The 27,140-nt window shown below is 41.0% G+C and overlaps 1 long non-coding RNA gene across 3 annotated transcripts; it reads left to right on the plus strand.

Annotated features, from left to right (window-relative positions):
- Positions 1 to 1,288: 1,288 nt before the first annotated feature.
- On the plus strand, positions 1,289 to 20,538 carry LOC138238301 (uncharacterized). 3 transcript variants are annotated; one of them, XR_011189360.1, is made up of 6 exons: positions 1,289 to 1,670; positions 4,354 to 4,665; positions 5,434 to 5,721; positions 6,376 to 6,489; positions 8,391 to 11,282; positions 20,472 to 20,538. It is a non-coding gene; the product is annotated as an uncharacterized lncRNA (long non-coding RNA). The 3 variants fall into 3 exon arrangements; XR_011189361.1 differs by lacking the exon at positions 20,472 to 20,538 and having other exon boundaries at positions 1,296 to 1,461; positions 1,573 to 1,670; positions 8,391 to 12,287; XR_011189359.1 differs by lacking the exon at positions 20,472 to 20,538 and having other exon boundaries at positions 1,296 to 1,670; positions 8,391 to 12,287.
- The last annotated feature ends 6,602 nt before the right edge of the window (positions 20,539 to 27,140 follow it).

Raw genomic sequence — 27,140 nt, forward strand, 5'->3', positions numbered from 1 at the left:
TTTGTATCGATATAAACAAACTTAATAAGTTACAGCCTAGACTCAGCTTTTTCCATGAGCTCTCCTTGAAATGGAAGCTCGATAAAAGATCTGTGCTGATGATTTAAGTGTGCACTGAAAATCATAATCATCCCTCAATTTAAAAATGACACGTAAATTAAAACTGTCTTCAAAGTTGCCTCAACAGACTTATAACCCCCTTTATTTTAATGTTCTTCTAAGTAGAACATGAGCAACTGTGGTTTTAGTACAGACTGTCACATTTCTCATAATGAAAAATCATTCTCATTATTTTATATGTCACAGAGAACAAAAGTGTCTTTCTTCCTCTGTGTTAGTTCCCCTAAAGATTTTTTTCCAGAATACAGTTCGCTGTTGTGACACAGGAGAAAGTATCAGAACAGCAGGGAAAACTCTTGTGACACTTGCCACAAGATTTGTGTATCCCTTGGATCTGACACTGTATATAATAATAATAATAATTGCTTACACTTATATAGCACTTTTCTGGACACTCCACTCAAATCGCTTTACAGGTAATGGGGATCCCCTCCACCACCACCAGTGTGCAGCCCCACCTGGATGATGCTCCAGTACTCTCACCACACACCAGCTCTCAGTGGGGAGGAGAGCAGAGTGATGAAGCCAGTTCAGAGAGGGGGATTGGTAAAGGCCAATGGGAAATTTGGCCAGGATACCGGGGTAACACCCCTACTCTTTTCAAGAAACGCTCTGGGATTTTTAATGACCACAGAGAGTCAGGACCTCGATTTTAGGTCTCATCCGAAGGACGGCACCTGCTTACAGTATGGTGTCCCCGTCACTATACTGGGGCATTAAGACCCACACAAACCGCAGGGTGAGCGCCACCTGCTTGTCCCACTAACACCTCTTCCAGCAGCAACCTGAGCTTTCCCAGGAGGTCTCCCATCCAGGTACTGGCCAGGCTCTCACTGCTGAGCTCCGGTGGGGCTGCGGGATGTGAGCTGCAGGGTGACATGGCTGCCGGCGTCGAGCCTGTAGGTGTGTATGTCACAGGAGCCTGTATCTGCTTTAATATTGTTTCTGTTAACAGTCTATGAATACACATTGCAAACACCGTACCATATAAAAGAAATACTCCTGACCTCCAACTTTTTTGGCCCTTTCAGACAACTGTTGGATATGACAAGATACAGCTCCTCAACCCAAGCTATTTACAGAGTGGTTCACTTCCTCGAAGAGAAATAACTTATTTACTTGTGTGTTGCTCAACACACAGGAAGGACTCATAGAACTTCTACAGTGCAACGTTGCTGTGACTGTGACTGGGGTAAGACTCCAAAAGAGGATGTTGACTAGGAAACCGCTGTACAAGTAAAAGACAGGGACTACACCTCATAAGAAAAACTGCAAAAGGTTTGAGTCCAGTAAAGGCAAATATATTGTCCATAAAGGCAATAATTCCAGCCGTATCTGGAGGTCAGTTAATTAAGAATCTTTTTTCATAAACTGAAGGACTTTCTTTCAAGGCCTTTTCCTTTTATTGAGAAAAGGATGAGGATGGACTAACATTTTTCCCGATTCTTAAAGACCAAAGATGACCCCTGGGCAGCAACGGCTTTAAAAGAGAAACAAGAAGATGAACGTTTTCCTCTTTTTAACTGTTTGGGGTGCGACTATTTTGACAGGTAAGTCTGACGAATGTTTTCCTGTCCGTCTTTTGTTAATGACTGTCAACGTTTGCTCTTTCTTTCTAAAAAAAACAACAACTTTGTTTCTTTGTTGGCCTAAAAACCGAATTATTGTACATAATAAATAATAAAAAACTTCAGAAGGATGTCGAAGTCGGTAGGTCTAGACAGTTACAAAAATGAATCATTCTACTTATATTAATATTACTTGTTTATATAAATAAGATTGTAAATACATCAGCAAAGTGATATGTACTGTATATCATACTAGATGTTATTGTTCTGTCTCTTCAGACTGATTTGGGTTGTTTTTATTCCACTGCATACTTGGAAATTACATTTCCAAATTAAGATAACTTCTTGCTTCTGGCCATCGCAAGAGAAGGGATAAAAGACTCATGGGGTACATATGCTTTCCTGCTTGTCACTTAACATTAGAACAAGTGAGAGTTGAGAATTTCTAATGAAACAAGTTAAGAACCTCAACCATCTCTGTCATTTCCTCAGCCACGCACGTTAACGCTAAAGCACTTAGCATTAAATGTTAAGTTCATTGTCTAGTTTTCTTATTATTGGAACTTGACCAAACTACTAAATTGAAACCTGGACCATATTTTTAGCACTGTGAATTACTAATGCCTGCAGACACTTCCTTCTGTTAGTTCCAGTAGGGAGCTGTGTCAGCATGTGTCGGCTGCAAAGGTTCAAGTAAAGGTTCATTCCATGCTCAAAAAAGAAAAGAAAAGAAACAACGTTTTAGCTGTGGAGCCTTCTTCGGGTGTCAAAACCAAAGAAGGCCCCACAGCCAACTCCAGAAACACCCAAAGAGGAGCCAAAACATTGTGCTTCCTTTCTTCTTTTTTCAGCATGGAACAAATTTTTACTTGGTCCTTTGCAGCCTACGCATGCTGAAAAAGCTACCAAATTGAACTACTTCAGCTTATTTCTGCTGAGACCCACTATGCCTTCCGCTAAAACTTTTTCTAGATCTTTTCGTCAGTCCTTCTTTTCTCCTCCTCCTCCCTGGGCTACTTGCCCCCTTCTCCCACTTCCTCCTACCTGTGAGTTAAAACACGAAATGAGATATGTGTCGATAAATATTTGGCTTTTTATACATCCCACCTTTAACAAATGAATTTGTCCTTTCGTAGGCAGATATCCAATTGAAACATGTTAGTATGTTCTCCAAGGAAAATAATTAAAGTTCCTGTAGTGAAAATATGTTCTGTCACCAGAACGAGCTCAAGAGTTAAAGGGTAGGAGTTAAAACTTGTGCGCAGCCAAAGTTTGCTCAGCGTGTATGATAGTATTATGAGAACAATCCACAATTTATTTTATAGATGTATTTTAAAAGCAGTCTTCTCAGAGCACACATACTATTACATCATTTCTGTGGGAAATGTTACAGATCTCATTTGACACTTGGGCCTGATATAATGACGTAACTCCTTAAGTAACACAATACTTCTCTGTTTTCCCACGACAGGAGGCTGGCTCTTTGATGTAGCAGAAATCAGCACTTTTTGGAGGAGGCTTAATTAGTACAGTATTTTCTCCATCACTGGTGAAATACTCTATGCCAAAGGGCTGGCCACCTATCACAGGACAACATACTACTGTAATGCAAAGACAGTGGTGGTGGATTAGAAATTGTCTTTTCTTGACTTGAACCAAAGAATAATAATTCTTAAGTGAGCACCACTCTTTTGCTCTGTCTAATGAATGACACCTCTCAAGGTGATGCACAACTGTACATCGGCATGGTTCCTTATTGCAATTTTGTGTGTTTTTGTTCTCTTCATAACTGTGCGACGCTTCCGTATGTCAACGTTTCTCTTTGGCGGACTTACAGTATACATTTGTGGCTTCTATCTAAATTCCACACTGCTCTGTCAAAAATGTCTCATGTTTCCAAGTTTGATTCTTAAAATAAATAAAACAAATCTCCCTATTACAAGACATTAAAGATCATGCGGGAAGGAAATCAGCACAGGCAGAAAAGGGAAAATGAGAAAAAACAGCCTCTTAAATTAGAGATTATAACACTGCACATAGAGGAAGTGAAGTGAGGAAGTACACTATGTGAGTCATGATGCCCTGTTCCCTGAGGGAGAAGGTAGATTAATTGTGTAATTGAAGCAGTCTCATACGCAGTTATTGCAACGTATAGGACACTAGGTTAAGAATATGAATCCCCCTCCAAACAAAATCTAGCCATGCATTCAAGTGCTGTGGTCTTGCAATCCCTTTAATTACAGGAATTCAGGAAGAAGCAGAAGTAACAGAGTTTATTTGTTTTTATTTTTTTCCCAGTTGAACTATTATCTAGGCTACGTTATCTCCACCTGTTCAATAGTCAAGTGAGACCATTTTGAGCTCAGGTGACAAAGTTAATTAGTCACTGTGAATCCAGCAGACCAAAACTACAAGAAGACCTAGAAGCCTAAAATCTCCAGCATGTGCTGCAGTCTCTTTTTCTATACGGGAATTGACAATCAGGCTGTTGTCTTTTATTTGGTTTTTGAATGACTTTATAGGCTGTTAGATATTTTAGTTCTTTTTGTTTGTTAAGTGAATATATAGCCCACCCCTTCCCCGATCAACACACTCACACACTCACACAGACCACTCAGGAAGGATTGAGATCTATGAAGAGCAATCATTGTGCTGTCCAACACAGGGACTGAAGAAGTCTCCAGAGATGTGTCCGCAGTAGAAGGGGAATCGGTCCATCTGGATGTGCCCGGATACAAGACGCTGCAGTACAAGAATATTGAGTGGATTTGCGAATCGCAGAACATCATAATACTGGAATACAATCATTTGGAAGTGATATATTATCTTGATAATGAGATCGTTGAATTTGGCAGACATAATTTGTCCTTGGTCTTAAAAAACGGGGGAGTAAAAGACTGCAGATTATACACGGCAGAGATCAGTGATGCCAAAGGCGAACGGATGAAAGTCGTGACCTACAGACTGCACATCCAGAGTAAGTTTTGAATTATTCTGTTACCTGACATGATCTTTAATAGAGAGCTCAAGTCACAGATTAAATTCTATTGTATTGAATTAATTTTTACTTATTGTACTTATTTTAATTTTACTTATTGTACGTAATTGTTTACTTATTGTAATTACTTAATTTTGCCATTAAGCAACCAATATTATATAATAACAATATATTAGAATAAGGATGTGAATATAGAATAAGACTAAAAATGTTTGTCCCAGACATTTGACTTCTATAACAAATTGGTCTGAGACACAAAATACACCTTCACCACAACATTCATCATCCTTGCAGTAACTGGTCACCATGATAACTTGTAGCATGGCAACTGGTTCACATGGCAGTTCATCCAGTTCATTTGTCCTCCATGATCATTTGTCCCAGTATTCTGTATAAAGTAAGGTATTTAAATGCCAGAATACTGTCTTGATTTTTCAATAGGACAATATTCCTCACTTTTTGCAGGAATGAGCTGTTGTTGCTGTTGTAAAGTACAGTGCTTTGCTTCGGGAAGTCAAAAGTCTTGCAAGCAAAGGACTGTAGCAGATGAATTATAATACATCTGATGTGTAGTTACATTTCAGAGGAAAAGAGATTAGAGACAATTCAGACATCTCAAGCTTTAGATGAACAGGTTTTTTTTATAGCAAACTAGACCTAAATGTTAATTTGGGCTATTAATGAGTCAGTTAATAACTGGGTTAGTAAGCACTGGATTACAATAATGTGGATTGCTGATGATTCCAGCTTTCGTCTCCAAGCCTGCCATAGAGACAATTTTATCTCCCAGCACTGGAGAGACATCCTGCTACGTGACCTTGAAGTGTTCTGTGACAAAGGGGTCAGGCGTCTCCATACATTGGACCTGGAACAAATGGGACTCTGGAGAGACTGTCACTCTCAATGACAGCCAGATCCACCTCCCATTGAAGACAAAGGACACGCAGGGTGGCACCTTCACCTGTCACGCTCAAAACGCAATTAGTAAAGAGACGACAACAGTTCCAAACCTTAAGTGTCAATACAGAAATTCAAGTAAGTGGACAACTTATCATCAGGACACCGACTCACCTTCTCTATATGACCTTCAGTGCCTTCTAACCTTCATTCTGACATTGGTTATATTCTAATGAAAGCGATAGAGGAATGAAATGTGTAGACAGCATTTGGTGTAACAGCCCTAGCTGAGAATGAGGCTGCCCACTATTGTGAGGAATGAGCTAGGGAGCTGCTACAAGGTTGTAGATGGGGAGGTGGGAAGGGTATGAGAGAGAAATGTACATTGAAATCCCAGATGCCAGATTTATATAAGTGGGTGAGTGGAGGTAGGTGACATCAGGATCCAGAGTTCTTCCTGAACTTCTGTTATAAACTCCATTACTCATTTCTAGTCCATGGATAGGCAACTCAAGTCCTTGATGGACTGATTCCTGCATCATTTCCATTAATCACCTTATTTTGATTTAAAAGACAAGTATGGCTAGTGGAATGCTCATACTTTATTCAATTAAGTAATTAAGTTAAGTGGTGGGATAAGAATAATGGAAATATGGAATTGTTGGGACCTAGAGCTGCCCAGCTCTTTTGTTTTTGTTTCTGTAGTTCTGAACCTGTTGGAGATTGTAAGTGCTCTTATGTTCTGTAACTTGAAACCTTAATTAACATTATGTTGTCATTTTCTTTTGGAAGGTCCATCTCAGGGGTTTCCAGTGCACCTACTGAAGATAATCCTGTTTTCTGTGGGTCTGGTCATCATGATGTCTGTTGTCATTGGAGTTCATATCCTGGTGATGATTAGAAATAGTTAAGTCATGTTCAAGTTAAGTTTATGTTCATGTTCATGGAGTGCAGTTATTTAAGAAAATCTAATTCTTAGAGGGCATTTTGAAATACAATGACCATTGGTCTTCATCAGGGAGCCATTTTGTCACAATTCTGTCACTCGGACATCTCAATGAAACACTAAAGGTCTTGATCTGCTGTCCTACACTTTTCAAGATTTGGGTTTTAGATGCCTCCAAAATACAACAGAAATCTCAGAAGGGTCAGCATTTCGAGTCCGATTTCTTATTTGAACCTGTTAAAGATCCAGTGCTTCTGAGGACTTGAAAATTAATATTGAAACCTGAACCATTCAATAGATGAAGACTCTTAATTGTTTAGTCATCTGACATTTGTATCTCATAACAAAGAAGATCAAAGGAGATACACATCCTCCTGTCAATTTGACCATGTTTTGGATTAAATCTAATAATATGGGGAAAAAAACTAAAATAATCAAATGTTATAATTCCTAGAATTCCAATCCCTTTGCCAGACCAAGACAAAAAAGAGTAACCTGTATCACTATCGAAAATTATGGACATAAGAGTGAGTGCATTGCCACAGCAGCTGTAAGGACTGAAAAACAGCTGAGCCTGCTGTGATAGTGTGAAGGGGCCACATTACTGGAGCTGACTCTTGTATTGTCTGTTCTAGCATAAGAAAACCAGCCTGACAAATGTCTAATGAGCTTGTTGTGATGTATACTTCCACATCAGAGCTTAACACATAAGCGTTCAACATCTAAGAACAGTAACAATTGCACTTGGCTCCATCTTTAGAGCTCCTAGCCTTCTCCCAAGTTTAAAACTACTTCATGCCAAGTAGCTGGTTCAGTGATTCAGGTATCCCTAACCAAAATGCTTTGGCACACTGTTACGTCCCAGTGTGTGGTCTATGTGTGTTTGTTGTTATGTTCCACACTGCTGACCTTGATTGTTCTCTCTCCCCCATTGGCCCACCATTACACCACTGTTTCAGTGTGACATCATCATTAATCAGCCTCTCAGCCAATCAGAGTACATCTTATTCAGAATATAACATTTTCAGGAAGAAGAGGCCTTTTGTTTGACTTTGGTCCCACTTGGTTTTGCTTTGCTTTATTTTGTTTTGGTTATCGCTTCGCTTCGCATTGTTTCGCTTTTGCTTCAGCTTTGTTGGTTTGTTTTGCTTTGTGTGTGTGTATTTTCAGATACCTTCAGCTTTGTTTTGTTGGTTTCTGTTTGTTTCTTTGTACTTATGTTTGTTTGTGTTTATCCTTGTTTTGCCATAACCTTGCCCTAGTGTGTTACATGTTCAACGTTTGTGTTCTTTTGTACCCTTTTCCTGTTGATTACTTATTTGTATTCCTAGTTTTGTGTGAACTTTTGTGTATAAGGTTAGTTTAGGTTGTAGGGTACATTCTACACACTTAGTTGATTTTGTATTAGTAACAGTAGATTAGTATGGGTGAGTGCCGTTTGTCTTGTATGGCTTTGAGTAGTCAGTGAAGGTTAGCTAGGGTTTTGAAGACGCTGAAGACCGTGTGTTTCGGGTTTTCTTTTGTTATCAGGTTAGCTTTACCTCACTTTCTTAGCCAGCTCCATTTTGTTTATTTTCTTTTCTTTGGCACCACTCTAGTTCCTTACCCCTGTGTGTTATTGTGTCTTACCAGTCACTTATTCAACTTAAAATCATCACTTTTGCACCCACCTTTGTTATCACGCTTCCTAGTCCCTCACCAGAACCATAACTCACTTGGAAGAAACTAGAATATGAAGGAGAGAGGCTTATAAAGGGTAGATACCTCTTAAAGCTCCTGGTTCTAAAACTATATTTATATATATATTGTGGCCCACATTCTGTCACTTAGCCTTTAACCTGCTTTTTCTCATTTCATTTAGAGAAGGCATCAGTTGACTCTGAACCTCAGACGGCCGACTGCAGATCTCCCCGGGATAATGACTACCAGTGAATGGAAATGAATGGGAAGTGGGCTGGAGATACACCATATTTTGGTGGAAACTAGTGGTTAATTGTAGGTGGTGGGAATCTATGGAGTTCTCATGCACTTTCCAACATTTTAGAAATCTGTTTCAACCTGCTTCATTATATTGAGGCAAAACAAAGACTACGATTCTCAGAAATATCACAACATTATTTTATACTACAACTGTAGAAATAATACAGTACACTGAAACATGTGTTGTTTCATATGTGTTGATAAAATGCATTGCAAAGAACATACCTTGCATGGAGGCAAGTGCTTACTGACTTACAGTAAGTGCTATGATATTAAGTTTGTGCTTGTACATCATTAACTCAAGTCATTGTGTTCGATGGCTGGAAACCGGTAGACTCCAGATTTACTCTGCAATAGTAAAGAAGTCATGTTGCTTTTCCTGTGAAGACGTTGACTTAAATGGTTCTGACTCAGAAATAAAGAATGGAGAATGTGCTTGACAAAGCTCCAGTTATCGGTTGTGTTGTAAGTTAAGCCTTGACCATTTCCAGTGGGCCTGCAGATATTTATCACTGATACACCCCCTGAGTCACTCGAAAATAAAGGCTCCTCACAGGGTCATTTAGGACTCCAATCAGTGGGATTAGGAATCACATTATTCCAGGTAAAATCATGATATAACCTAGTAAAGAGCACCTGTGCAATTCAGCATTAATATGCTCACAATTTTGGAAATTGGCCAGGTGATATTAACAATTGAGCCATAACATAATTTCAGTTTTAGCTTTTTTAAAGCTGTACTCCTTTTACAGCTCACTCATACTGGGTGGTGTTTCAGGTTTGAGGACACCACATTAAATTCCCCTCCAACAGCTGCTAACAATTCCCATCATGTCACTTTCAAATTATACATACTGTAACTACAGGTGCAGACAACTGTTTCCTGTCACAGGTAATAAAACACTCCTCTGTGGAGGAAGCTGAAGATCTACCAGTTGACGTATTTCACCATTGGTAACTGTTTCACAAAACGCTCCAAACTCTAACAAAAAGCTTATGTATTGTATTAAGGAGAAAGACATCTTCTAATAATTTCTATTCTAATTTCTATAGACTACTTTCTAGGAAAATATTTATATTTCTAAATTTTAATTTCTATTTCAATTCTGACTTGGAAACATTCAGTCTCTAAGTCTCATAATCTCACAGATGGTAGCTTCACACCATTGGCTTCTCAGCCAAGCACTTACACCAAATGTCTGAATCTGCAGTTCCTTCTTGTGCTGAGCAGGACTTTTCACTCTCAAAAGCCATAGGGTTTTCTGAGTTTCATTCCCGTGGACCTCTAAACGAGCCATGAACCTAATGCTGTTTTGTGCATGAATAAATTGTATTCTACTTAGTGTGTATGCTGCTATCAGGGAATTGCTATCAGGGAATTGTAAACTTTACAGAACTGTGTCAGATGTTCTGCCAGAGAGAGGTTGTTTGGACACTTTCTACAATTCCAAGGTATTAGAAACTTCAGAGAGCCTTGTATGACTTTGGGCAGGATTTAAAATATGTTCTCTCACATCATAACTTTTATCTATCCATCCATTTTCTAACCCACTTCAGAGTAGGAACTGTGGTGGAACCGGACCCTAGTCTGGCAAGCAAAGGGCATAGGGTGGGATACACCCAAGAAGTGGTCTCAGTGCACTGTGGTGTCACAACCACCCAAAACCAGAATCCAACCTCTCGCGAACGACCCTGCATTGTTCCCAATCAGACTCCAGCTCTTTCCAATTCCAACAAACGCCACTGCATCAATTAATCAACCAGCCAGATCTTACTTCCCTCTCTGCACCCTCCACTTCCTGGGTTACTTAAGCCCTCACCACCAGGACCTCAACGCTCAGTATTGGTTTTCACCTAGCGGAGCTCCTGTTCTCACTCACAAGACTTTCTCGGGATTCACCTGACTCCTGAACCTTTCGCTTCCTGCCCTTTGAACCTGTCTTGGACCACGGCCTTTTGATCTACGATTCGGATAAGTACGCTCTAGAATCTCCTTCTTCTCCTCTACAGCTTTTTCCTTCTGTCAGCCGACGCACAGGGTCCTAAACTTCATCTGGCTTGTAGCATAACATGCAGGGCACACAGACACAAACACTCACACACTAACATCAGAGCCAGTTGACCTACCAGTATGTTTTTGGACTGAGACAGGAAAAAAAATGGAACACCAGGAGGAAAACCACACATACAAGGGGAGAATATTCAAACTCCACACTGATGTAACCCATTGCCCCAGCACTGTGAGGTAGCAATCCTAAACACTTTGCCACCATGCTGCCCTCTCCCCAGACTTTTATTCCTGGGATTTTTCCCCTGGAATTAATCATAATAAAGAGAAAGGAAGAAGACAACAGACAGGCTGATGTCCCCTAGGTGCCTACAGTATAATGTCAAAAAAAGGTCATATTTGCCCTGTTTGTTACAGATGACTGTTGTAGTTAGCTTTCACTCTGTGGCAAATATTCCTGTTTTAGTCCACAATAAAGGCCACATCCTTACTGATCTATTCTCATTTACAAAATGCCAACAAAGAGAAGCTTCACTTTGCCACTAGTGATGAATCAGACAAGTTCTATAAAACGTAACAAGATAATCTGTCATATGGTATCTTTTGGCTTGCTTTTCCCCTTTCAAGAAGAGGATGTGATTTGTGCCATATAAATTCTGAGTATTAATGCGGATCCTTGGTACAGTATCACAAGTACTGACAGAGGGCCAACAGCAATGGACAAACTGATAGCATTAGCAGCCCTGGGCTTTTTGATCCTAGCAGGTAGGATTGAATACTTTTACTGGCGACTTTTTCTCTCTCTTTGTGCCCTTCCACTTTTCAAAAAGCCTTACTGTACAACATCCATTCTGTTTCCTGCCAATTCTATAATACTATACAACAGTATAATTTGTCTTCTCCTGGATAAAAACCTCCATAACTATTGTACCTGTCTTTTATATTTTAAGTGTAAAATCAAGGTCTATTTGGATTTGGAATATCTGTCAGCCGGTTGTGCCTAATTGCGGTATGTTTCCTTCATGAGATTCAACTACACAATGTTGTCTTTTTTCCGTTTTAAAAGTGGAGTGTAAGATTGTAAATGAGTGACTTGTCAAAGATGCTAGAAGATTTAACCTGGCTTTTTTAGACTTCAATTCTGAACAATTAATTCAGTTTTCTTTCCCTCTTATTTTATTGTATGCAAAATTGTAAGAAGAAATGTACTGGTGAGGCTAGGAACTATGTACTGCACAGTTTTATTAAAGGTCTGTTGTTTCATGCCATAACTGTGCAAAGTTTGCTCAGAACAAATAACCAGTACAGATAGATATGCATGACAGTGTACTTTATGCACATTGTCACTGAACGCATTTATACTTACTGCAAGGAGTCCAAGACGATACTCAGTACATCTGACAAGATTCAGGACAAGGCTCTATAACATTGTGCATTCACCTAAAACCCTGTGGGTTTTAAAGAAGTGGTCTTTACTTTTTGTGGTCCAACCTGTGTCAATCAAACATTTACCCTGATTAGTTACTAACTTAGACATACAGTATTATACAGTACACTGAAACATGTGTTGTTTCATATGTGTTGATAAAATGCATTGCAAAGAACATACCTTGCATGGAGGCAAGTGCTTACTGACTAACAGTAAGTGCTATGATATTAAGTTTGTGCTTGTACATCATTAACTCAAGTCATTGTGTTCGATGGCTGGAAACCGGTAGACTCCAGATTTACTCTGCAGTAGTAAAGAAGTCATGTTGCTTTTCCTGTGAAGACGATGACTTAAATGGTTCTGACTCAGAAATAAAGAATGGAGAATGTGCTTGACAAATAACATTGTGCATTCACCTAAAACCCTGTGGGTTTTAAAGAAGTGGTCTTTACTTTTTGTGGTCCAACCTGTGTCAATCAAACATTTACCCTGATTAGTTACTAACTTAGACATACAGTATTAAGTTTTTTATCGTTGATCAGACAAGACATTCACTAAATGGACAGTTACCTATAAATTACCTCAGATCCTGGTTAGAAGTATTAAAATTATGGAGCTACTTAAAACAATAGTACAACAAAGTAACTGAGAACATGGGCAAAACAAAAATCAGAAGAATTTTGCAGAATAGAAAACAAAATGACCCCCTGGCTCTTCAGGATCGAGAGTAAGGATCTCTGCATTAGAGTTTTATAGAAGGGCGTAATCATAAGATATTTCCTGTTTCATTTAGTACTAATCTACCAGTGCGGTTTCATCAGAAAAAATGCCTTTTTTGCAGTTTTATGGAACAGCTTGAGAGGACGGAACGCAGCCTTGACAACATTTCGGAGAACATAAAACAAAAATCAGCTTTGTTGGAAAAAAAAGTCAGAAGAAGGAAGTTAATGTTTTATAATCCATCCCTTTTCTAACCACTTCTTCCAATTCTGGGGCACAGTGGGGGCCTATCCCAGCAAGCCACAAGCACAAGGCAAGGGATCAGGACAGAGACACAAACATAAACACACTCACTCACACCTTGTCCATTTTTGGAACCAATGAACCTGCCATTTTTTTTTCAGACCCAAAGAAAACCTGCACAAAGATGAGAGAACATACAAAATTCACACAGATAAAACCCCAGGAACTGAACCCAGGGTCTCAGGGCTGTGAGGCAGTAATGTTAACCCCTGCACCACCATAACATCCCAGAGTTCTCATCCTGTGGCAAAACTGGAGAGGATCTATTAACACAGTCCCTCTGGAAACCTGATTCCAGTAACCTGTTTGATAGGAACCATGCGGACTGCTAAGCAGTTAGAGAGTTTTAATAAAATATCCTCATGGTGGCTATTGAAATAAGTAATAGTAATACTTTCCAATTACTTGCCAATCAAACAAACTTTATTTTTCTATTTTGCTTTTTACGGAAAGGTATCATTCACAAAGCACAATTTGAATACAATTATTTTTTTACTTTTGAAATGTAAAATTGTAATAGTTAAAAGTTACATAAATAATAATGACCAAGTTTTGACTATCTATCTTTCGTCAATCATATCTTATAAGCTACTGTTTATACACAGTGATGAAAAAAGAAACGCAACATTTTCTGGAATAAGAATACTATAGTTATAGCTTATGTACAGTACTTTCACAAAACGTTGTCAATTTGTTTTAAGCCCTCTGAACAGCAGTTCAGCTTGTGCATGGAGGCATTGCAACTTGCCAATCACACGAAAGCTCATTTGGCCTTACTTCAAAGCTTAAGTCACTGCAAGAAAAAGGCCACACTTAGTCAGTTTTCTGTGATTTCCATAATGCCTCGAATGTCACCAGAAGCAAGGGAGAGGGCCATTGGCATGCTGCAGGCAGGCATGTCATATGCCAGTGTTGCCAGACACTATGGAGTAAACCGCTCCACCGTGTCCCGACTGCAGAGAAGGTTTCAACAGACCGGCAGGACACATGACTGTCTAAAATCCGGTCGCCCTCGAGTGACCACACCAGAGCAGGACTGGCCCATCTGAGAGATCATTTCAGATCTGCCACCCGTCGGCTGCTGAAGCTGCCGGCAGACACAGTGCCTGCATCAGTGACAGGACATTGAGGCTCCATGCTGCTGGCCTTAGAGCAAGGTGACCTGTCAGAGGCCCTCTGCTCATACCTCCTAGACGTCACACCTGACTGGCTTGGGCCAGACAGAGGCTGCGATGGACTCATCAGCAGTGGCATCAGGTCCTCTTCACAGATGAGTCACTCTTCAGCCTGTTCCACACAGACGGGAGGGCCAGTGTGTGGAGGAGGAGGTGTTTTTTCCATCAGTATATAAATAAAACATTAATAAATAATGAGTAGCAACTATAGTATATCACCACGTCCTAGTACATTCCAAATGCAAAGATAAATCCATTTGTGCTTCAAACTTGAATTTGTCTCCTCTAGAAAAGTAGACAGACTGTCTGCCCTGGGACCAGACTAGGTTATTTTAAGGGAGTTTCAGTTCTTCTAACCCGTAGAGACATGACCCTTGAAAACTACGGATCAGATAAAATATATAAGGTTAGCACATCCGCCCATTCATTTTCTAACCGCCAGTTCAGGGTAGGGGAAGGTTAGGACATGTTACAAAGCAATAAAGAGGTATGCTAGCGGTAACTTTCCAGGCAAAATCGATAATTAGATGAATATCTTAGAAGAGAACACAGAAATAAAGTTTTGCATTGAGTGTGACAGGATCTACATGCAATAGTAGCCTTTGCATCTATTTTAGTGACAATTGCTCCCCCTGTTGGAGATCCAAAGTGTTTTCTTTCTTACATCCGAAGTGACCTCTTGGTGACACAGCTTGATTCAGTTATTGAATTAATAAATATTCCTAGCAAGGCTTTACCTGTTGTGGTGTAGTAGAAATATTGCACGTACCATTGCTCACACTTGCCTATTACAGGTGGGCAGCTGCGTCAGCATGCGCAGGCTGCAAAGGAACAAGTAAAAGGTTTATTCCATGCTGAAAAGAGAAGAAAGAAATAAAACACAACATTTCGGTCGTGGAGCCTTCTTCGGGTGCCAGGTGTCTTCACACCTGAAGAAGGCTCCACGGCCAAAATGTTGAGTTTTCAACCTGGCAGTCTCTAGTTGATATGTCCAGGCATCTGGCATCCATTGCTTTCAAGAGGGACATCTGATCATATGGACGATGATCATACATTTTCCACCTCCGTGAGGAAAGGAGGTGGGGAACTGTATTACAGTTTTTCTCAATTGTTTACGCTAAACTTCTTAGAACTATTCACCACTATCACAAAATCATTGACACTGTCGTCAATACAAAATACTACATCTGCAAAATCAAACACACACAGGGAAAAAACACATAATGGCTGAAAAACTATATACACATCCCTCAAATGAATGCCATTCATTTACTGTATGTCGTATGTGTACTGTAACTCTCACAAAGCAACAATAAAACACCATGCCTCAAATAAGTAAACTCTCTGATCAAAAGGGGAAATGCATGTAGGAATGCAATAAAATGAACAAAAACATTTGGAAAAAAAATCAGTGTAATGAATGTCCAGACGATTAACTTTTACACAAATGACAGTAAAATACACAACATGCTTTCTGTAAATGAAGAAAAACAAAGTAACCTGCCAAACACAACTAATGTATGAAAGCAAAACAAAAAACGCTGCCTTCAGAAACTGTCCTGTCTATCTTGTTGATCTGGCCACAGGTTTTCACCTTTCTTGTCCTTTGGATAAGACATAAAACCAAGGTCCTGACTCTCTGTGGTCATTAAAAATCCCAGGCCGTTTCTCGAAAAGTGTAGGGGTGTAACCCCAGTGTCCTGGCCAAATTTTTCATTGGCCCTTACCAATCATGGCCTCCTAATAATCCTCATCTATGAATTGGCTTCATTACTCTGCTCTCCTCCCCAGTAATAGCTGATGTGTGGTGAGTGTTCTGGCGCACTATGGCTGCCATCGCATTATCCAGGTGGATGCTGCACATTGGTGGTGGTGGAGGGGAGTCCCCATTACCTGTAAAGCGCTTTGAGTAGAGTGTCCAGAAAAGCGCTATAGAAGTGTAAGCAATTATTATTATTATTACATCACAGCTGATGTCTTCCCTGGCCAAGCAGCAGAAAAAAAAAGTCTCCTAGCATGATGAATCCATGCTTGGCAAGAATCGGCGCGAACATCATCACAGGGCTCTTCCATTGGCTGGACTAGACTGACTGGCTCATAGGGCTTATGGTCGTAAACCTTCCATCGCTATTGCAGAAGAAAAATCCTCAATGGGATGGAGGACTGGAGAATATGGTAGAAGCAAGACAACCTGGATTTGAGGGTGGTGGGTGAACCATTCCCTGACGACCACTGCACGGTGGAAGCTTACATTGTCCCGAATGGCAAAACACATGTAAGTGTTGTCTGGGACCCCGAGTTGGAACAATCCGTCATGCAGCGCATCAGGGAATGCCAGCAGATGTGTTGAGTTGTGAGGCCCAAGAGTTGCAGGTTGATAGACATCCCCTTGGTGACTGATTGAAGCAGAAAGGGTGACGTTCCCACCCCATTGGCCTGGGACCTCCGCCATTGCTCTCTGTCCTGTGATGCTTCTTCCCCACCGTCACCTTGTAGACAGACTGATCCCTGCCTCATCAACATGGATGAGCTCATTCGGGGCAGCACGTGCTTCAAGCTCCAAGATTTTCTGAATAAAGACATAATCATTTAGGTACAGTGATGGGGATATTGTGCATTTCTCTTACAGTACTGTATACTGTAACACTACTCCCCTACCCCTTTGTCCCAGACAAGAGCACACTACTGTACTGCTGTCTGGAGATTCATAGCTTACCTGCATGTATAAGTAGTGCATCTCTTTCACACGATCACTGTTTCTCTTGAATGGCACACAACGTATTTGCTTCATAGACATCCTGTGCCTTCTCAGCACGTGATCAATGGTGGATCTGGATATACGGTCTATGTTGTGAAACATTCCATTGTCCTCTTGTCACGAAAGCATCCTTTTTGGACCCTATGCAGATGACACAATCCGGGGTAGAGTGAGGAAAACACAGGGAAAAAGGCATACAGGAGTCGGGAATGAAAACAAGGGGCGTGTCCATAGTGCGCTGGTGTTCGGGGGAGGTGTGGCCGAGACAAACTGTCCAAAACTGAGTCAAATAGGGCATCCGAGAGAAAACCAGAACCCGGCGGTCCATCCAAGACAAACAGAATTATAACTGGAACCAGGTTCGGAACCGGCAGGAACAGGAACCTTGATGGGACCAGGCGCTTCCAGGTCCTGGACTCGCCCGGTACGGAAACCAATGCAGAGCCCGGAACAGAGCGAGCATCTGGCTTTTAAGGTGAACTGAAAAGGGGGCTGGAAAAGGGAGCAGGTGCGGGAGATGAGTAAAAAACCAGGAAGGGCTGGAGCGTCCTTAAGAGGAGGGGTTTACGATCGTGACATAGCATTGGATTGCTTTGAGTCTTAGGGCATCACTTGCCAAAACCATGTTCGCTATTTCAGCCTCTTGTTCCGGGGTGAGCAGTCGGTTTTGCCCACCAGCCTCCGGTCTTCTCTGAATTCTGCCTACAAACTACACTAAGGCATGCTCAAACGTACTGTCATCTTGCTGCTATTTAATTACTTTACATTTCTGCCCACTCACCTGTTCTCAGTCCTAAAGGTTCGGATGAATCCAGCTCCTCTCCGCTCTGCTTCCCGCACACTCATTCCATGCTTGGATTACATCGTCAGTTTGAATGGCTCTTATTTCATGTGTAATGTGTTGTTTTCCTCTTCTTCTTCCCCTTCCTTTTGCTCTATGTGCTCTTTGTTTGCTCCATTGTTTTCTGTCCTGACCACTTCTGCGACCTATTTATATTGGAGAACTGAGTGAAAATATTTGACTGATTGTGTTTGTTCAGGTGAAGACTGTTGTAGTTCTTTGTCACTTTGATTGTTACCTTTGTTGCTCCATTGTTTTCTGTACTGAGCACTTCTGCAACCTTTTTATATTTTTATATTTTATATATAAATATATATAAAAAATATATTATATTATATTTTTATATTGGAGAAAATATTTGATTGTGTTTGTTCAGGTGAAGACTGTTGTAGTTCATTGTCACTTTGAGTGTTACCAGGTGATTCATGCATTAGGAGTAATTGCCCAAGTGTTCTTAGCATGACTATTGTGCTTATACATTGAGGATTGTGTGAAATGTTTGGCAACATGAGTCAACCTGAATTAAAAACTGAGTTGAAACAAGTAGAATGTGTGCTCAGCTCAGCAGATCTGATGCATTGTTCCAGGACTTTTGTATTGAGATCAGATCACCCTATGTGTGCATTTGAACACTGGGGAAAACTGTAAGTATTTAACTAGCCAAGATAAATACATCATAAAAGGAACATTGTGTTTTTGAGATAGGAATAACTGGGGATTCAAGTGTCATATCTGGTGTATTTCCAACCACAGGAACTGAAGGAGACCCAACAGATGTATACACCCTGGAAGGAGATTCTGTTCACTTGGATGTGCCAGGATATGAGAAACTGAAGTTCAAAACCTTGGAGTGGATTTCAGAGTCAAGGAATATCATAATGCTGCAATATAATAATTCTGAAATAATATTCTATGAGCAAGAAAAGGTTGGATTCAGTAAGCAGAATTTTTCTTTGATCCTGCATAATCTCGCTGCTGCGGACAACGGATCATACGCAGCAGAAATCATCGATCCCAATCAACAGCTCAGAAAAGTGGCGTCATACAGTTTGCATGTTCTGGGTGGGTTTTGAATTCTTCGGTGTCACAAGGGTGTACTGTTATTATGGAGTGCAAGCTGGAGGTGAGAGACTGGAGAAACTGAAGTTTGGATTGAATAATTCTTCATCCAGTCTTAAGGCTGCTCCTTCCACGCTGTCAGTGCTCAAGCAGTTTATACCTGTCTTTCTCACACAGGCTATTTGCCATCATTGTTAAACCAAACAATTGGATTTTATAACAGATGTTTATTAGACATGTTAGATCCTAATCATCTACATACTGTATATATCACCTTCTGGAGTTCCCCTTGCCCATTGCTCTTACCTTACCACATTCCCATCTAAACTCTTATAGCAGCACCCCAGCTCATTCCTCGTGGAATTGAGTGTTTTGTTCAGCCTCGTTATTTCAGGCTGCTCTCAGCTAGGCAAGTTAAACCAGACAAACTCTATTTCATTTGTCCGTCTAGAGCATTTATAAAGATCTAACCTTGACACTGAACCACATGTAGACACTGGTTTCCTGGAGCATTTCTCTGTATTATCTGTTATATTTCAAAGTTATTTCTACATTACCTCATTCAAAGGGGGATTGCTAAAACATTGCAGTTACTATTGGACTGTTTTCGAAATTTGTCTTTAATGCAAACAAGCTGGGCTATATTCTGAATAAGTGACCTCATCCTAGTTTCTTGAAAACAAGAAAATTGGGGTCACGTTTTAACGGACACACCAAAATAAAAGTATGTGTAAACTGACTATTTTAAGTGGGCTGCTCAGGCTTGATTTCAAAACTAAGAAGTTCAGAAGGAGAGAATGGAAACCCATCATCCTGAATGTGATTTTGGGTTCATCATTCTAAATGAATGACTTATCAACTTATACATTGATGTACACTGTATATGTAATAGGAGTCAGTATGTTCACCATGTGTTTGTGTGGGTTTCCTCAAGGCACTCCAGTCTCCCCATACAATCCAAAGACATACTGGCAGGTTAATTGGGCTCTGATGTGATTGTGTCTGTGTGTGCCCTGTGATAGACTGGCACCCCATTCAGGGTGTTCCCTTCTGTGCACCCATTGCTTGCTGGGATAGGCAAAAATAATAATTCCTTACACTTATAAAGTGCTTTTCTGGACACTCCACTCAAAGCGCTTTACTGGTAATGGGGATCCCCTCCACCACCAGCAGTGTGTAGCCCCACCTGGATGATGCTCCAGTACTCTCACCACACAGCAGCTCTCAAGGGGAGAAGAGCAGAGTGATGAAGCCAGTTCAGAGATGGGGATTATTAGGAGGCCGTGATTGGAAAAGGCCAGGGGGAAATTTGGCCAGGACGCCAGGGTAACCCTGTCTCTTTTCAAGAAATACCCTGGGTTTTTTAATGACCACAAAGAGCCAGGACCTCAGTTTAACATCTCGTCCGAAGGACGGCACCTTTTTTACAGTATAGTGTCCAAATCACTATACTGGGGCATTAGGACCCACACAGACCACAGGGTGAGCGCCCCCTGCTGGCCCCACTAACACCTCTTCCAGCAGCAACCTGAGCTTTCCCAGGAGGTCTCCCATCCGGGTACTGACCAGGCTCCCACCTGCTGAGCTCCAGTGGGGCTGCCAGTTGTGAGTTGCAGGTGATATGGCTGCTGGCCATATATACAGTAATGCTTTAATTCCCTCATTTCAGCCCCTGCCCCCACACCAATCATCCAGACCATCATCTCTCCCATCATCAACAACACCGCCTGCTTTGTGACCCTGAAGTGCTCAGTGGCCCAGGGATCAGAGGTGTCAATCCTCTGGACCTCAGTGGATCGGGTTTCCGGACGGACTGTCACACACAATGGGAGCCGTGTCGATTTTCTGCTGAACACCGCTGACGTCAACAGCTCCTTCACCTGTCACACCCGCAACCTGATCAGTGAAGGTTCAGCCGTGGTCTCAAACCTTACATGCCACAGAGAATTTTCAGGTAAGCATGATTGTGCTTCTTAAAGTCTCATTTGCGATGATGTGGTGACCGAGTGGCTTTGCTATTGGTGAAAAAGCCTATACTAGGAGGTACAGTAAGCCTGTGTGTTGCAGCGTGGATGATACGGGTTCACACCTGGGCCCACAAGCAGTTTTATAAAGAGTCACACAGTGTATAAAACCGAACTGCGCTGTGGTTAGTTTGGGCGAAACTGCCTGGGGCTGTATCTCTCTTTACCACATACCACCACCCCTGTACGATTTGGCCAGACGCCTGTAATTTTAGATTCGATTACAGAGGGGTGTGTCTGCCCTTCGGCTCACCTGAAAGCCACTCTTTGTCAGGTCTAGGGCTGCTGCCGTTGCAAACCAAACTGAAATATCAGACGTCATAAACTACCAGCCAAAGCAGGAAGGGTGGATTAAATCATCATTAGCAACTGTTTTAAAACTTGTATTCAATTTTAATTGTATTAAGGATTTATTACATCTGTATGACAGCTTTAATAATACAACTAAATAAGTTCATATTCTGTCAACTTAGTTGAATTTTTAAAAAGGAAAAAAAAAACTTAGGAAACTCAATTTAGAGGCATTTCATAAATATGATTTTATTAAAAAACACACTGTACGCCATCCTTTTTTTGTAGAAAAGGCACTTTCCTTATAAAATCTCCAGCTCCTGACAATTAACTGCATTCATTCCAGTATGTCCCCACTGACAAAGGAAAACAGAGTGTGCTCTGATGCCTCCATTTTAATACCAAAAAAATCACTGTTTCCAAATGATGATTCGGAATCTGAACTGCAAGAGACAGAACCGGTTAAATAAGAGGGAAGATGGTTTGCAAGAGAAGAAGCAGGAAATTCAGAATGAAAATTGTTCTTAAGACAAACAAGAAAAAATACTATGTTGTAGCCACCACACAAAACCTGCAGAAAACAAAATCTGCAAACATACTGTACCGTTTATTCAATAGATAAATCACTCTGCTGCACGAGTAATTACTCATTCTTCAGAATGAGTAAAAGAAAGCTCTCTCATGGGAGAGGTTCAGTGTTGAAAAGGCGCAAGAGATGCTCAATTTTGATTTGAGTGTTAGAGGCTGCAGAGTGAAGTTGCATTAAGGGTATTGCTTTTTATTTGCATATTGTGTAAATATTTTGCCACCTGCTGTTTTCTACATAGTAATAGTTTTTTTTTGGGGGGGAGGGAGGAGCCAGAATCATTCAAACATCATTGCACTCAAGTGCACCTCTCAGCTTTACCATCATTACCAGCGAGCAGAGACTTATTTTTAAGTTGTTTTTTTTGTGACCTGACTCCACCCACGTCTGCTCATGCCCACCATTGGGCTGTGACATCACTTGACCATTACATCATCAGAAGTAGCCTTAAAAAGCCTGTTTGATTCAGACCTTACATTAAATTTTGACTTTTTTTTCTCTTCTGTTTAGATTCCTGTGTTACTTTTCCAGCACGTCTATTGCAGACACTCCTCTGGTCCCTGGCCCTGGTCATCCTGGTGTCTTTCATCACTGGAGTCCATGTCTGAAAGAAGATGAGTGGACATTCATTACCAGCAGTGCCGGGACCAACCCAGAGGGATTCATTTGGATTTTGTTTAGTCCACAAGAAAAGCTCACCTCTCTAACTTCACTCATGCACACACAATATGTTCTTTTTAAACACAGTAAAGGCAGTCTTGAAGTCTTAATAGACACATCACTAATTCAGCCTATACCTACACAATGCCAAGGAGCCTCTCCTTATCAGTTATTCAACTGATTGGCCCATAGATGGAGACAAAAAGTAAGTCTTGCTCATTCTGGCTCATAATTACGCTACTATGTTACAACAGCTAACTACCTTCTCAGAAAACAAATGACAGAGAAGGAGCTGTTAAACTCAAAATGCCAATATACTCAATTGTTACGGATATGCATGAATAAAACAGCTGCTCCTCATTGTCAGACACATGCCCATGATCCTTCCTGTGTGTCCTGAGAATCTGGTGACATTTTAGCCGTGCATTACTTGGCATGAATTAGTTCTACATGACAACGTTCTGTCACTTACAATGTTGTGAAATAATTGTAGGGTGGAAAAATGCAAAATTCCCAAACTACTACTGTATATGACTTTACTACAGGAGGTTTTGCAAGTGTTTACCTAATACACACGTCTGATAAGTAATGACAAAGCACTTCTAAATCCAGTTATTCTAAAACAAATAAATTGCTATTATTTTCCTCTCATTTAAAAGGAGTTTCCATTACTGACTGTACCTTTTCTCTGTCTACCGTACAAAAAATATTATTGCAACCTTTCCCAGCTCAAAATTTGTTTAAGGATGGCTTCTTAGCAAACCTACAGTATGTTACTGCTTGATTTGCTGGAAGACCCATTCTAAAAAAAGCTGTTTTTATTTAGACAAGTGAAGTTGCACTTGTTTGCGTGTCTTTAATGTCTTGGCCACTGTAGCCTGGCACAGAAAAAGAGAAATGAAAGCTGCCACCCAGATCACTTGGCACTGTCCCAAAAACAGAACAACAACATATGCAGTAGATAACCCAAATTCTATGCATAATATGTTGTTTTCTACAGATCCTGAAAACATTTCTTAAACTGGGGACTAGTGGAGACATTTTCCACAGGGTGGAAAGAATTTTCACTCCCAAGAAGCACTAGTTCAAGAAGAACTTGCCAATGGAACCAAGATGACCCAAGTGGACTCTTGTTCCAGCTCAATCTAGCTCATTTCTTCAGTGCCCTTTCATTAGAAAATCACCGCCTGTTGTGCTGTTGAGGCTGCAAGTTTTCATGCTACCCTATATTTTCGCAAGTGGTTTCAGGATAGACAGTTTATATATCTATCTGTCTGAACTATACACACGCATTTATTCAGCAGTGGTTAAGATCTACTACGATCAAAAGATGATCTGGTGTGGGTTCACATACGTGGTTTGTTTTATTTGTGAAGACGTGTCCAAATGCCAAAAGTCACAGGAGAAAAAGACATAGCTGACCTTTCTTTTCAGCAGCGCAAAGCGAGAGCCCTTTCCTGTCTTGCCACGTCAGGCCCTTTGCAAACTACAGCAACATCTTGCCGAACCCTCACTGCCAGACTGCCAAAAAGCATTTTGCGTCTGCAGGGCAGAGACAGTCCTCGCCTCGTGCCCAAATACCTCGCCGAGCGTCTTCCAAGACCATAGAGTACGAAGTTTCTCTTCATGCAGGAAATTCACAACACCTCGCAGGCTGAAACACCGTACAGGACTGGGGGAAGAGAAGAGGGAAAGAGGCCACTAACTGTTTTCCTTTGCAAAATTTCACCTTACAGGTCTTAATCTAGAAAGCGAATGCCTTTGCGTCTTCATTTATTATTTTGGCGAATGGCTTTAAAAATGGATCCCAGCACACGCAGACTTTTCGTTTGTTAAAGATGAATATTTTCAAATGAAGCCTTACTGATATAAACCAGACACGCGCCCAATCTTGCACATGTGAGCTCATTTCATTAACAGTTTTCTCTCGATGGCTTAGACACGGTTCTCGAACCGGAGTTCACATCCCCAAAATATTTACCCCAGCCCTCAAACCTCATTCTGCAAAACAACACGCTTCGGGGGCAAAAGGCTCTTAGTCGATCAAAACACTTGACACGTTTCAAAAGAAAAACAGGACATTAATCAACACAAAGGTGCGAAGCTGTCACTATCCACACTTTCAGAAAGGCATGCAAAATGCTTAATATCAGTTCCAATATAATTTAGTCATACTTTGATGTACAGTAGAATTGAATGCATGTCAGATTGTTTTATGTTCTGCTTTGGAAAAATTGTATTTGTAAAAATACTCATTTCAAAACTCTTTGAGTTTACACAAAGTGACCAAATGTGTAGCATGGTATGTAAATATCGGTCAACACATGTTCTTGCACCTGAAACTGTGACAATTGAAACTGCAGCTGATTGCACGCACAGTAGATTATGTACTGCACATGATGGTGTACCACACAAAATAACCAAACAAAAATGTTTATGAGAATCAATTTTTTCATGCAATATAGTTCACAACACACACTGCAAGCATTGTCATCCTTGATGGCGTACGTTTTAATAATAAGTACAGGAAGTCCTAAATAAAAACATAGACAGTGAACGTGAACGCAGAGGACCAATTCTGCAGTATACTTTCAATGCTGTCACACAAAACAATGCTTACTCCAATAGGTAATTAGTTGTAATACTGTAATTCAAGTGCACTGAGTCCTAAAGTAAATGATAAAATAAAAGCACAACATATCAACTGCTTTAAAATGAGTTAGACCACAGTTTTTCATGTTCATCACTGCAGAGGAACTGGTAAATACATGCTGAAAGGTAAGTGTCACACCTGAAGAAGGCTCAGCAGCTGAAACCGTGTGTTTCTTTTCTTCTCTTTTCAGCCTGGAATAAACTTTTACCTGCTCCTTTGCAGCCTACACATGCTGACGCAGCTCCCTGCAGGACGTCACTGCAGTCCTGTCCCCACAATCAGTATGCACGGCATTCAGCAGACACATCTGATCATGAGGCCTGTGATCATGAACCATCGACCATCCCACAGAGAACAAAATCCCTCAGTGGGCTTGAGGAAGGAGGGCAGAGGGTGGGAGGGATTCAAGGGCCATGCGTTGGTGGCAGAAACCGTTCTGTGACTGAAGCAGAGTGGCGAGAGCTCACATGGCCCCTCGCCACTACAGAATCTGGCAAGCCAGCTGTATCTCATCACCAGACACAAGACTGCCGTACAGAGCATGCAAGCAAACGTAACACCTCTGTTCCTGATCCATTGGATAGCAACACTACTTTGCTGTTGAACATGCAACGTGTGTATTTAAGCCACGAGTGTTCACTGAATAATTTTGCAGGTGCATTGTGCAATCTGTGGGGTAAATCTGAAAGTGCGTGGGATGGGCTGCTGTCATCCGTGAACGAAGAAGTCCACCTGACTGATATGTGTGTCAGCCGCTGCAGTTCGGCTTTGTGCGTTTGCTCGGATGGGCTTCGCCTTGGCATTCTGTGTGAAAGCCATCTGAGACGATAGCGCGCTTTGCAAACTATGCTTCTCCTGCGGGGCTTGCATTGACTGCTTTGAAGTGGGACGGAGCGTTTCAGAAAATGTGTTAAAGCCATCGAGAAAAAAAACTGTCAGAGCTGGTGCCCTCAAGGTGACAGTGTGAGCTACATATTGGTCTAGGAGGAGAAACACGGGAGGAAAACTATTTTCTCTCTCTGACGTCTTGCGTCGTGTTGTGTTGACCACATTCTTCTCACTTTTCTCAGCTTTAAAAAATTAATTAAATTAACACACCATTTTTTACTAAGCTGTAAGTGTAAACTGAAGTTATATGCTATAACGGGGTGGAATAGTAGATAAGTATCACCCAGTCAGTAAGCCAGTAGTAATTGCAGACAGGTTGTGGGTTTGAGTCCCTGTTGCAGACGCTGCTGTTGTGCCTTGAGTGAGGGTACTGTACCCCAGTTGCTCCAGTCCATCTGGCTGTATAAGTCAGGCTACCTTTCTTTGAGCAATCCCTCCGACGGACTACATAGAAAATCTTCAACTTTATTTCGTGAAGCTTTAGCAGAGGCATCTTAAATGGCTTTGATCCTTAAAAAGCTTGGAACATATTCAAGCCATCTCCAGACCTGAAGGTTTTACGATAGGCTATTGCAGCACAACAGCTACAGAATACAGGGTTTCTACTGCTTGTACACATTCCTTATCTGAATTCCCAGTAAAGCTCTATTCAATAAGGCACGTAAGAGGATGATGCTCATATTTTGACTACTTCCTGCTTCTCTGACCTGATCTCTGACTTTCTATAGCTGATGTTTTGACATCCACAAATGCTTGCGTCAGCTGGATGTCTGGAGCTGGAGTCTCTCAGTACGCTGTTATTCTTTTTCTGTTAACCTATAGGTTTGTACTATAGTATGACAATCACTCTTTATCTTCCGAAACATTTCGCTGTCTGTGCTGTGCATGTGCTACAGCATCCCAGTTCCTCAACATCTTTAAGAGTCTTTGTATTTTTCCTTATTTGGCTCGGTTTCTTGATTTGCATCAGCAGGCTTGGCTATCAGGTGACGATTCACATTGTTTTATTACAGTTATCACAAAAATTTTCAAATTCAATTCTAATCACAGTTCCCATGCTGATTGCTGGAATTAGAGTGCAGAAACACCAGAGGGATAGCGATTGATTAGCAATCCCCAAGAACTCTAGGGATCACATGGTCAAAGAAAACTTCAGTTGCTGACTAACCTCTGTCTGACTCAGGGAATTAAAGACAGAAATGAAACTCAGACAGTGTCAGAAATAGCTCTACACAA

The sequence above is a fragment of the Lepisosteus oculatus genome, chromosome 4, assembly GCF_040954835.1.
Source record: "Lepisosteus oculatus isolate fLepOcu1 chromosome 4, fLepOcu1.hap2, whole genome shotgun sequence".
NCBI classification, from domain to species: domain Eukaryota; kingdom Metazoa; phylum Chordata; class Actinopteri; order Semionotiformes; family Lepisosteidae; genus Lepisosteus; species Lepisosteus oculatus.